Below are 13,099 nucleotides of genomic sequence, written 5' to 3' on the forward strand. Positions count from 1 at the left end.
AATGTGATTGTTCTTTGTATTATATAACGAATGTGATGATATTTTGAAGTAGGCCTGTGCGTATCTGTAAAAGTCTGAAACAAAATGATTATCGGTTGAGGAATGTAGGCTATGTTGTTATGATTACACACTCTTTCTGAAACTGTAATTAAATATTCAGGCAATTTTAGATTGTAATAGCTTAATGCAAATGATTGTTTTCAAGTGCAAACAAGTAGCCTACTACACTCTAAAAACTCCTGGGTTATTTCTTCAACCCATTTTCTGGGTTATTTGTGTTGGGTTAAACTTATGGGTTATTTTTTCAGAGAGTACCCATTTTCTGGGTTATAGGGCTAATATTTTGACCCAATTCCTGGGTTGTTTGAGTTTCTGGGTTATTTTTCAAAGAGTAACCCATGTTCTGGGTCCCCCCTCGGCCCCTCCCCCTGCAGTTGTTCTGGAATTTTCTCACAGGAGACATTTGAAATAACCGACACTTCGCGCTCGATCCGTCTTGGCCTGTGCTTCTTCGGTGCAACTTCGTCGTGTATTCAAGGTAAGCGAGTATTTTCAGTGTTGATATAATGTAATATTTTCTGTGTCCATGTCCCCGTTGCTAGTTTAGCACCATTTGCTGAAAAAATTACCATGGCTTTGCTACGTTGAGACTAGTGTTAGCTGTGGTAACTTAATTGTGGTTGTCATGTAGCTACGCTATCGCGAAAACATCTAACTTAACTAGTTTAAAGTCTGTGTAAAGTCAAAATAAATATGTGTTTTGAGTTTGTCAGACTAAAGAAGAAAGTGTAAACCACCCAGACAATTTGAATGATTAAAAATAACGATAGGTTCATGATATTAGGTGACAAAATGGTTGAAATGCTTTTTACACATTGTTGAGAAATACATTTATGACCTAGGCTATTTAATGTGTTTAGAAGAAAATGACTGAATTCACTTTACACGGTCTTTAAATTCTATTTTTCATAACATGTGCTGTACTTATCTCATTGTTATAATAACGGCAATAATACGGTAACGTTAAGTAACGTTAGCTAACGTTACAGTCCAGCTAACTTAGTGGCGACGTCGTGCCCATAGACAGTATATAAACGTGTCGTGCCGCGGCTAGAGCGACGACACAATCGTTGAGTTATGTTTACCAGCTGCGCCGTGCTTATCATATCATACAGTGCTCTAAGTTACTGGCTGAAGTAAAACCTGTTAACCTTTGCAAGTGCGCCGGCGCACTGAAGCGTTATTTGGTTAAATAGTTCAAAGTTACTATCAGATTTAATGTTATTACCGTGACAAACTATACATCATTAAAAATATATGACTCAAGTTTCAGTATTTGACCACTATTGTATTCTGAGAAACTTATATTGACAGTTATGTCTTAATTTGTGTCAGAAGTTATGAAAAAATTAGTCCTTTAATATGAATTATGATCGTCAGCCGCTCTCATTCAAAAAAATGACAGTGCTTGACAAAACAACGTGCCTCAGGGCTTTTAGCTCAAAAATGTGCAGATTTGGAGAAATATTGATAGATTCTCATAGGTTTACATCAGAGTTCTATAGACAGGAATAATATTTATTGAATTTATACCCAAATGTGTCGATGTAATAATTATGAGCACTGGATTCTCTGATGTAACGTTACTGTGTTTTCAATCCATAAGAGCAGCCTGAGGTCAAGTCTTTGAATTGTTGCTAACCTCTATATTGCTATGTTTTCTCCAGGTCATTTTAAATGGACAGCTTTGTCGCTGATGTGCCAACTCAGTGGCGGCTTTCTGAGCTGATAGAGAATTTTAAAGGTGAGCATTTTACTCTTACTACCCTTATATCATCTCTCTATACCTAAAAAAATGTCTTTAATTGGGCTTAAATGTGTCGGTGCAAGATTCTGTGAAAGTCACAACTTCTTCGACAGTGGAGTATGCATATCTATATAACCCTTATAGTTAAAAGATACTTGTGCCTTGTCTTTATGCTGTTATGCATAAGAATAGGCCAGATATTCACCTTTGCATTAATGTCATTACACTTGTTAATGAAAGAAAAGATGGACAGTAGTATAGACTGTCATTCACACTAAATGGGCAATGCTGCAAAATAACCACATCAGTTAACTAGGAAATTGGGCCACGTTAAAAAACAACAACACAACATTCCCTTAAAAGTGATTATTTTTTAGCTTTATAATCAAAGAGTGTCTGGTGAGTGGTTCACAATTGTCTCGACTTATTAGTAATACTCATGTTGTCTTGTTTTCTGTCTTTCAGATGAAGACATGGATGAGGAGGCATTTCTTCTCTTAGATGAGGACACTATCAAAAATCTTGTCCCCAAAGTTTGTCCCAGGCTTAAATTCCTAAAGCTCTCCAGAGACTTTAAAGGAGAATTCCGGCGAAAAATGAACCTAGAGGTAATTAATACATGGTTACCGAGTCGACCGTTCTTTGGGATTTGTTTTCATGATAATCGAATGTAAAGAGTTTTATCTCTAAAAACCAGTGGCGGGCCGTGCATTTCACACCTAGGCCTTCAGTGATGTCCACCCTGAATTAATAACGTTTAATAGTGTAGCAGCGCACGCACATACTATCTATAATTGTTGTTAAATTCCAGTTTTTATTTTGCACCGGCAGTTATAGGGTTAATTCGGTGAGTTCGCGAAAGGCCGGGCAGAGAGAAACGAGCGAGTGAGTTCGGCTTGTGTACAGAGGTTCTTGCGTTCCTATTATAAATTCACAAACGGATCCTCATCCCTGTCTTATCCTTCAATGGCTATAGTATTAATGTTTGAAAAAAAGAAGTTGTTTCGATCATAAATTTACAAGAAAAATTAGGAAGAAAATCATATTCAGCACGGACAAAAACAGGGGCAAAAAATGCATTATACTCTCCAAAACTGATTTTTTTTTTACACAAAATCCATCCTAATTTCTTTCCTCAAAAAGACTTGAATTACTTGGTTGTACAGGTTGTCTGTGCTTTTCAGTCCCAGCAACCTTTTCTATCGCCATCGAGGCTAATGTGCTGAAAGTCGAGTCTGTCCCGTCGTATTTCTGGCATAAGTTTTAATGCGCTTTAGTGCTGAGAGTGTCTGCTCGACAGAAGCAGACGTTAAACAGGGAAAACACCGCAAAACATGACGATGTGTAACGTTACAGCCGACACAAGCTCTCACACAGATTTATGAACGATATCAATGAGATCAGCGGGACTTTAGCCTTCAAAATCAGTCCTGGCGTAACGTTACATTGCAGTCAGTTCTGTTTTTACCCGGACAGATCGATAGAGTGCCGAGACTCTGCGTAAGCTGGATAAGGGATTTTTTCCGGTAGATTTGAACCTGCTGGTGGTCGAGGAAGGAAATAAACATTAATTTGTGGGTTGAAAAACTATTAAATCTACAGGAATATATTTTAGTTTACACAGTTCGCTACAGATGCGGTTAGCTAGCTCTGACTACCAGTAATAATAGTACACGCTCTGACCATCCAATCAAAGGGCGTGAAAATGCTTACGTTATTGTATGCCTGCTAGATGGCCCCGGTGCAATCAACTCGATATCTGATTGGCTGATTAAATCTGACCGATTATCTGATTGGTTAAAGTAACAGTTTCATTGCCATTCATTTAAGCTACAGGCGCCCGCACTATCGATTCTGAAGGCCTCGAGGCAGATATATTTGACCCTGGCAACACATGATGACTGAAATATGATTGGATAAAAGCACTAAAATAAATATACACTACTGGAAGCAGCGCAACCAAGAGAAAAGCTATGAAATTATGAGAACGGACTATTGGGAATAATTTAATACTCATTCATAAAAAAAATATATTAAAGTGCAAGTCAGTGATTCTCATAGTGTTTAGGCCAGCAGAGAAGGCCTTGCTGGCCCTGACGGCCCACCACTGCTAAAAACTGATTAGCTTATAACGCTATATCGAATATAAGTAAAAAGAAATCGTTTGTTAATACCACTAACAAGGCTCAAAATAGCCTAACACTAACACGGTAGCATAATGAGGGTCCCTACATGCAAACCGAAGCATTGAGAACTTTGTAAATGTACAGACAGTTTAATAAGAAGATACTTTATAAAGACAGTACATTACGCGTATACAGGCAGGAGCCATCTTGGAAAACAGACTCGACCAGTCGAGCCATGAACGCCGTGCTAAGACAGCTGAACTGTGACTTTAACCTATAGACCAGCTCACGTAGCACGGCGTTCGTGGCTCGACTGGTATGTACTGTCTTTATAAAGTATCTTCTTTTTAAACTGTCTTTACACTTACACAGTTCTCAATGCTTCGGTTTGCATGTAGGGACCCTCATTATGCTACCGTGTTAGGCTATTTTGAGCCTTGTTAGTGGTAAACAATTTATTTTATATAAATACTAGCGTTATAAGCTAATCAGTTTTTAGAGATAAAACTCTTTACATTCGATTATCATGAAAACACATCCCAGAGAACGGTCGACTCGGTAACCATGTGTTATTAACCCCTAGGTTCATTTTTCGCCGGAATTGTCCTTTAAAGGACAAGTTCTGTATTTTACACTTAAAGCCCTGTTTTCAGATCTTTTCTGATGAAATAGAACGGTTAAGATTGAAATTTGGACACATGCTGCTGTCCCGAGAATTTTTGGTTTCTGTGGTAGCACCCCCACCTCCACAATGGCTGCATAGGTGCACTGGAACAATCCTACGATTAACTATGATAAAACCTGTTGGAAAGCATCTTTTGCAGCGATTTTTGTGTGAGCATATCAGTGAACACCCCGGACCACTCGGTAAGTTTCACGTCTTTGTAATCTTAACCGTTTTATTTCATCAGAAACTATCTGAAAACAGGGCTTTAAGTGTAAAATACCGAACTTGTCCTTTAAGCCTTAAATTCAATCCAGTTATTGAATGTTGTCGAATGTTTGAGTTGTTTATTTTTCTAATTTTTCTTTCCAATATTGTTATTACAGTCTGACCTAAAATAAATATGAAAATAAATATGTCCAAGTGTGTGTGTTTTTTATATATATATCTATATATATATATAGTTTAATTTAATTTAATGCAATACAAATGTAAAAGTGCTTGAAGTGTGTAATATAATTTAAAACAAAGTTTTATTTTCTGAAATAAGGCATACTGGCATAGTAACCCAAGTTAGGTTATTTTTGACCCAACTCCTGGGTTAAAAAGGGACCAACTAATTTCTGGGTTATTTAAACCCAGATATTTGGGTTGTTCTTTTGACCCAGAAGTTGGGTTGTTCTTTTGACCCAGAAGTTGGGTTATATTAACTACAATGTTGGGTTGTTTTAACCCAAAATTTGGGTCAGGTATTTAACCCAGAAGTTGGGTCAAAAAGAATAACCCAATTTTCTGGGTTGAAATAACCCAGAAATTAGTTGGTCCCTTTTTAACCCAGGAGTTGGGTCAAAAATAACCCATTATGGGTTATTTTTGACCCAGGAGTTTTTAGAGTGTATAAAACGTTATATAGTGGTTGTCACAGATAAAAGAATAAAAATGTATAGAAAACACATATACTGTTTACATTAACTTCTTATAATATATATTAACCAGCTAAACCTTGACCGAGTTTTCACTCTTTACTCTGAATGTTAGATGTTCTGCTCTCATGGGTTAAGGTTGAAGGGGTTTACATTTAATTCCATTTTTTTTTACTGCAAACAGACTCATGTTATAATCCTTGAGCTTGAAAGCAATGTAAGCAAGTTGTGTGTCAAATGCAACTGGGCACAAGTGAGCTTAGAGAAGAAACATCCGATGCAGTCCTGATGAGTCACAAAGGATTAATCTCTTGTCTATGCGCATGACTTAAAGTGCATATAGGAGAGGAGACAACAACACTTGCTTGCTTTTATCTCTTTCCCCTCTCTCTCTCTCTGCTTTGTGCCTCGACTGCACGCCTTCAGAAATGCATCTGTCACATCAAGGCACCGGTAAATCGGCGAAGTTCTTCATCAAATAAATAGCATTATTGGGCACTTATTTTAGTTAGGTGACAAGCCAAGGAAACATTTCTAAATTTTGTTTAGATTGAAATTTTTCCACATAATAATTATTCATTCTTTTATTTCATCTTCATTTTCAAGCGAAAACATTATTGAAAATGTTCAATGCCCAGCTTTGTGCTTGCTTACATAGGCAACTTTTTATTATTATATCAAACACAATTTTCACATTTACCAAAATCCAGTCTGTGATTAAGTTAAAATTATTTTAATGCATATAAAATCCGTTATTCAGTTGTTATGTAATATGATATGATCACACTGTTTTTCATCATTTGTCTGTTTTCCACTTTTATTCCTGAAGTGTTTTTCCACAGTATGTTACTTGGAGACATTAGACTTTAATATGATACTCCTCAGTCTGTTAGGCTGACCCCAGTAGCAAATGCTATTATTCCCCCACTAGAGACTGATAGAGTTTCTTTGTGTACCGTGCTGAAAGTCTGACCACATCCATAACACTTCCAGCAGGAGACCTTCGTGACCCCATTTGAAGGAACAATTTGTTGATCTCACACTCTTTCACCTGCATGGGAGAAAATAGAAGGTTACTGACAACAGAAGAAAGGTTGACATAAGTATTGCATTATGCCCCTGAAGCATAAATGTATAGTGCATGCTAAATGTGTTAGCAACCCATGTCTCTTAAATCAAAGTATTACACTGTATTACACCTTTATTTTTTATTGTCAGTCTGAACAGTTTGGTGACGTGTTTTAAAGTTCAAGAAAGCTGAAGTTTGTACTGTAGTTCCAGTATCACCAAACAAATTATTGTCAGAACACTCCCTTTATCTGCTATTGATTGGACAAACCGATAATCCTGCCCCTAAACTCACCAATATTGCATTTATTTCACTTCAGCTGTGGTTAATATGCAAACACCACATGAGCGGTCACTACAGAAAGCAGAAAGTGTCCGACTTCACGTCTTCTCCATTGTCCTGGAAGATAAAGAAGACTGTACCTTTGCATATCTGCTAGGTTAACTTTTACACCAGCCTTGTTTTAGTATTATTTATAAATTATTATATTTATATATTTATTTATTTATTTATATGTAATTTGTAATATTGATTTTCATTTTAGTTTGTTTCAGTAATTGTGTTATTTCCTTTAGTAATTTAGTTAGTAATTTATATTTATAAGATAAGTTTTCTCTTAAGTAGCCTATTTCTATTTCTATTTAACTTATTTTTATTTCAGTTTTAGTGTAAGTAGTTTAAGTAGCCTACTTTTAAAAAAAAAAGTACCCTGGCAACTAATAAGGTAAGTTTAAATAAAATAAGTTTAAGTTTGTTTTTCATTGTATTTTTATTTTATTTAACTTTTTCCCCACCCGAATTGTTTTCTTTTTAAAAGTTGCCAGCCACCGCAAGCGTCTTTGACCATTTTCACACAAAACATTTCACAACACCCCTAATGCTTGCACAGTCCTATACCTTGTCCTGGGTCGACATTTCATTCAATAACAGTTTTGATTTATATGCTGTTTAATGTTGATGATCGCGTTATTTTATATATGCTAATGCACATATGTGATCGCTTGTTTCAGCATCTTCTTCGCATGTGTTTTGATCAGGAGACTCAGTACTCTTTCGGAAGATGTGTCATAGCGTCCCCTATAGCCTATAAGAGTGAAAACACGGACACCCGGAAAATTATATTTATTTTCTCACAAATAACAGAAAATTTCATGTTTGGCGGGAAAAAAGTTCACTTTAGCTTTATTTTACTTGATTGTTCATCGTTTAGTTTTAATTTTAATTAAAAATAACAGTAGAGTGCACTAGCATATAGATAAGCTAAACATGGCCTAAAAGGAACAAAAGTTAAATTTATGTGCTGGAATAGAATAAAGTATTGTAACATAAAACAATTGCTAATTTTAGCTTTAAAGACTGTATTCAACACTTATTTAAGGCTTAAGTGAACTCCATTATCGGGGTTCTTTTAAATTAAATGCATTCATTTATTCTAGTCCATTTAATATGGGGATTTGGTTTGATGAAGTTTCCATAGAGGGACAGTCTTTCATCTTTTACTTCTTTCTTTCCTTTTTTTAAGCTTATCTGAACCTGAGATCTGGATGGGCTGTCAGTAATTTCCACATCCTTGGGTGCTGACATTTGAGTCAGTTGGAAAACTTGTGTGGAAAAAAGGAGAAAAAAAAGACAGGACGACTACATTTATCACATCATTGCATCCATATCTCTCTGAATTTTCCGCTTTGTGGTTATAGTGAATGTGTGTGTATATGTGAGGGAGAGAGAGCTGGAGTGTGTCCATTTTCTGTGCAATCTAGTTGAATCATCTCAGACACCTTTGATCTAGTTTTTGCATGTTTTTCTCTCCATTAGCTCTGTGATGTATTACATCTACGTACATTTTAAAATGATGTTGCTGTGTTCTGAAGGCATCCGTATCTAATCTTTCGGCAGTGAGATGGGATTTTATTTTCTCCGGGTGAGGCGGTAGGAACGCTTTGTCCGTGCCCCAAAGGAACCTTCGGCTAATGACTCAAGATGTGTGATTTCCTCTGAGGGGAGAGCCGCAAGAAAACATTTTGACTGAAATCTGAGCTCACTCCCGTTCTCATGCTGTTCTATGTTGAAGTGTGTGTCTCTGGTTGACAGGGTTTGTCATTCATTTCCATGGATTCTGGAAAGATGTCAGGCGTGACACTGTGCGAAGTTCTCGTGTAAATATTCTAGCATAGTAGACCAGATTTCCATGTTCCTGAAGTATATCGATGCTGAACGGTAGAGTCACGGGACAGTCTCCATGCTTATCATTTACACGCCTCAATGGCCTAAGTTTATGTATTCATCATATTTCATATTCTCCCTCAGTCCTTCTTCACAGTCCAGATATTCCCCTCCGGGTCTGCTTTAGAAGACACTTCATGGCAGGCTTTGCAATTTACCTTATGTGCTGATGAAAAATGTATGTGCTTTAAAATCTGTCATAAAATACACAACAGCTATAGGAAGATGGATACACTGTACACGCTATGAGATTTCCAGTGACTGTCTCTGAGAAATTACACATACCGTATCTGTGTGTGAATATGACAAATGGGCTTCTCTTTTATAGAACAGAAGAACCCAGGCAACACTTTTATTTATAACATTTGTAAAAAAAAAAAAAAAAAATCAAGACTTGTTTTTGTCTTCTTCCGCAATTGAAATAATTCTTCCCTGTGGCTCTGTAAGTAATATTTTAGATTATAAAATACCGTAGATCAACCTATGTCTTAGAAAGAGAAATCTTTGTTAAAGTGTTGAGTGCTTTTGCCCTGAGGGACTCATTAAGATTCATAGCTAATGCAAACTGATTTCAAGAAGCCTTAGTAATTATTACCAGAGAAGTAAACTAGGAGCCCTAGAGAATTTGTTTGAGAACTGTGTGAGGTTTGATGTGAGAAATATCACAGACGAACATATGATAAACGATCAGAATGTTAAAGGTATTGTGCATTTTCTCTATAATAATAATAGCAGTTTTCAAATCACTTTTTAGTTTCATTTGCCGACCAAACACATACAGTAGTTGTGCCCTGGACTCAAGCCATTGGTTAAGCAAAATTGCTGTCTCAAGCCTGGTAAGGATCGATTTTACCATACAGCACCACAAAATGTCAACCACATTGTTTCAGATAACTTCATATTCATATATTTAAATAATATTTAATTATCAATTATATACAATGTGTGCAATGCACCCTTATGCATAGGGCTGACTGTCAGACTGCCCATGATGACCCCTGTCCACAGCCCGAAAGCCCTTACAATGGGCACGTGAGCCTCGGAACTGACCTTGGAGCAGTGGAAGAAGGTCACCTGGTTCGACGAGTCCCATTTTCTTTTACATCACGTGGATGGCTGTACCTGTGTCCCGTTTACTTGAGGGAGTGATGGCACCAAGATACACTGTGGGAAGATGACAAGCCAGTGGAGGGACTGGGATGCTGTGGAAAATGTTCATCTGGGTCCAGCCCTTCATTTGGACATCAATTTGACACATGCCACCTACCTAAATATCACTGCCAAACAGGAACACCCCTTCATGGCAATGGTATTGCCTGGTTTAAGTGGCCTCTTTCAGCAGAATGTTGCGCCCTGCCACACTGCATGCATTGTTCAGAAATGATTTGAGGAACACAATGAAGAGTTTAAGGTGTTGCCCTGACCTCCAAATTCCCCAGATCTCAATCTGATTGAATATGTGGGATGTACTGGATGAATCGATTGTTGCTCCACTTTGGACATAAAGGATCTGCTGCTACTATCTTGGTGCCAGATACCACAGGACACCTTCAGGGGTTTTGTAGAGTGCATTCCTCAGGGTCGGCACTGTTTGGCAAGACGTGGAGGACCAACAGCATATTTGGTACTTGGTGGTCATAATGTTTTGGCTCATCTGTGTAATATCATTATACTTAGGACACCAAAAACACCTGAAGAAAGCCCAGAGTCCCTGATCACCTGCGTGAACATGCCATAGATCTGCTGCAGGAGGCATGAGGCCTGCAGATGTGGCCAGAGCAATAAACTGCAATGTTTAAGCTGCAAGAAACTTTCTTGCTCAGGAATCTAATCGCGATTAAAGTCTCACACTTTTCAAATTTAGTAAATGGTCCATAGCATCTGTCACAAGATAATGAGTCTTGGAGATTAATTGGGGTCCATTCATTGATGGGGCATCAAACTCTGCCAACATATGGAAGACAGACACAATCTTCTTTACGTCATGCCAGAAAATTCTTCCTTTTATGATCACCTTAAACAAAGTTCAATCACTCTTTGTTTTTCATTTAGTTCCATCTGCCAGCCGTCGCATCTTTGCTGTAAATGCACGTTTGATTTTGATTTTATCATCATTCCATTTAATGATTTTGTCTTGCTTTTAGGGTCACCCCATCGTTCTTTAAGATGCAAAACCATTACCAGTTGACTTATCTCACTCTACTCGATGAGTATCATATGTGGATGCACACACCATGTGCCCACAGTTGATAAATCACTCTATGTTTCTTTCCTTCTTCCTTGATAAAATGTGGACTGTCCATGCTGAATAATTGCAGGCTTCAGCATTAGCTTGGGACTGGTTGGGGTGATTAATGGATCTGTTGTCTGAAAGGATGTCTGAAATGGGCTGGGCAAGATTAATTGTGCCATTCACATACTGGCAATGACCTAGAGGTCAGAATCTCTTCAGGGTTTGATGTAGTCACATGCTACATGTTCTTAGATTCTCCTGTTCATGAAATTACACAACTGAATAATGGCAGTTTTTGCCACAACGGGTTAAGAAATTACACTTTACCTTTTACTTAATAAGTTTGTATATTAACATTATATCAGGTATTGAAATAAAAAAAAAAAAAAAAAAAAAATATAAGTTAAAACTGTAAAACGAAAAATATTGCTACCAAATCTTTTATGGCAAAGTTCTGGCAAATCACAGCTGCCGTTTTTCTGTAAATTTCACAGAATTTATTTTACAGTGTATGATTCAAAAAGAATATGATTTAAATTTGCATAACTTCTCAAACTACTTGGCATCATTTAAAAACTTTAACATAGGCTATCACTTAAGTGGTACTGCTATTTCCCTATTCGTTTCATGAATATTGGAATTTGATCAGTGTGAAGTAAAAAGCCATATGAAAAATAATGTATGCTGTTCTCAATTTTACCAGTGTTAACTGTGACACTTCTCCTTCAGCACCGCACAGACATTAACAGCCAGGAAATAATATAAATGACCTGAAAGTTGAGTCACCTTTATTAAAACTTTATACAGTAAGAATGACAGGATAAAGAGAGTTATATAAATGTTAACCGGGGCAAGAGTTAGTGACCTTTAAAGTAGCGAATAATTATTCATTTTAAAGCCATTGGACCACTCACCTGAAGACCTTTTGAAAATGAACAGGACTTATGGCCTGGTTTTCCAGTCATTGCTACTATTTATTTTGGTTTCACTGTATTTTTTTTGGACAGGACTGCAGCAGATGAAACCATTGGCAATCTGAAAGGCAGACAGCAAGTCTTAAGATGGATCGTTGAGGTTGAAAATGGCACTGATGTTGGCTGGTCATGGATCAAAAACTCAGTGTGATTGGATGAGAATAAATCTGGCATTGCCCCTGGCGCCTCGAATGCATTAAAACTAAATGTGTAGCTCCTTTAAATTTCATTTCACTTCTCTTTAAGATTCTCTCATGATCATAATATGATTTTAATGCCAGGTTGGAAACAAACAAAAAAATTTGGTACAATTTAAATTGTCATTTTCTGAATGCTTGTAAATGAATAGAAGACTCAAACAAATATTAGTGATTTGCTCAGGTACATTTTTTCTCTCTTCCATATAGCCAAGAACAAAGTGTAAAACAATAAAATAACAATAATCTAATTTCTGCTGGTTAAGCAGGCTGAACATTTTAATGCCATGGTCCATTCCCTGGATTGCTAGCATGAAATTGCTGCGAACGTCAGTTTAGCCATCAGAATATAATACATGAACATTAAAAATGAACATTTAAAATTGCCAATACAAGTAATTTTGAATTATGCTAAAAGTATAATAAAAAAAGACTACAATCTACATAGTTATAATCAAACTGCAAGAAAATAATATTTAATCAGTATTTTACTCGTTTTAAAGTAAAAATATCTTACATCATAAACACCTCAGAAGCAGAATTGTGTAGATATTACAACTTGTTTTCAGACATTTGATAGATTGATTGAAAACGGAAATGGAAAATGTGTAGCTTTACTTGGAAAAGTGCCAATACAGTTTGCAGTTTCATTTGTGACGTCACACAGCAATATAAAGGGGATATATTAAAAGTGTCTCTGTTATGAGTTTTTCTTTATGTCTACATTCTAAGATGGTGTGTTACTAGAGTACTGTAGATCTGAGCCCATCTCTAGATCGAGGAAGCAATAAGCCATAGAAGAGCTCTTAGTGTGTTATGGAGTATTATGAGAGCGGGTGCCGTTATTAAATATATCAAAGCCATTTATCCCTGTCACACAAAA

General features: G+C 36.8%; 2 long non-coding RNA genes across 2 annotated transcripts in view; both read left to right on the forward strand.

The window, feature by feature from the left end:
- LOC306984874 overlaps positions 1-12,376 on the forward strand; it is a 44,550-nt gene extending 32,174 nt beyond the window's left edge. The window contains exon 3 of the long non-coding RNA XR_013794678.1: positions 12,053-12,376. This is a non-coding gene — a long non-coding RNA (uncharacterized lncRNA). The remainder of the gene's footprint in view (positions 1-12,052) is intronic.
- On the forward strand, positions 232-5,098 carry LOC306985047. Its single transcript, XR_013794736.1, has 3 exons — positions 232-538; positions 1,728-1,804; positions 2,273-5,098. It is a non-coding gene; the product is annotated as an uncharacterized lncRNA (long non-coding RNA).
- Positions 12,377-13,099: the final 723 nt, after the last annotated feature.

The sequence above is a fragment of the Phoxinus phoxinus genome (assembly GCF_949152265.1).
Source record: "Phoxinus phoxinus genome assembly, chromosome: 17".
NCBI lineage: Eukaryota > Metazoa > Chordata > Actinopteri > Cypriniformes > Leuciscidae > Phoxinus > Phoxinus phoxinus.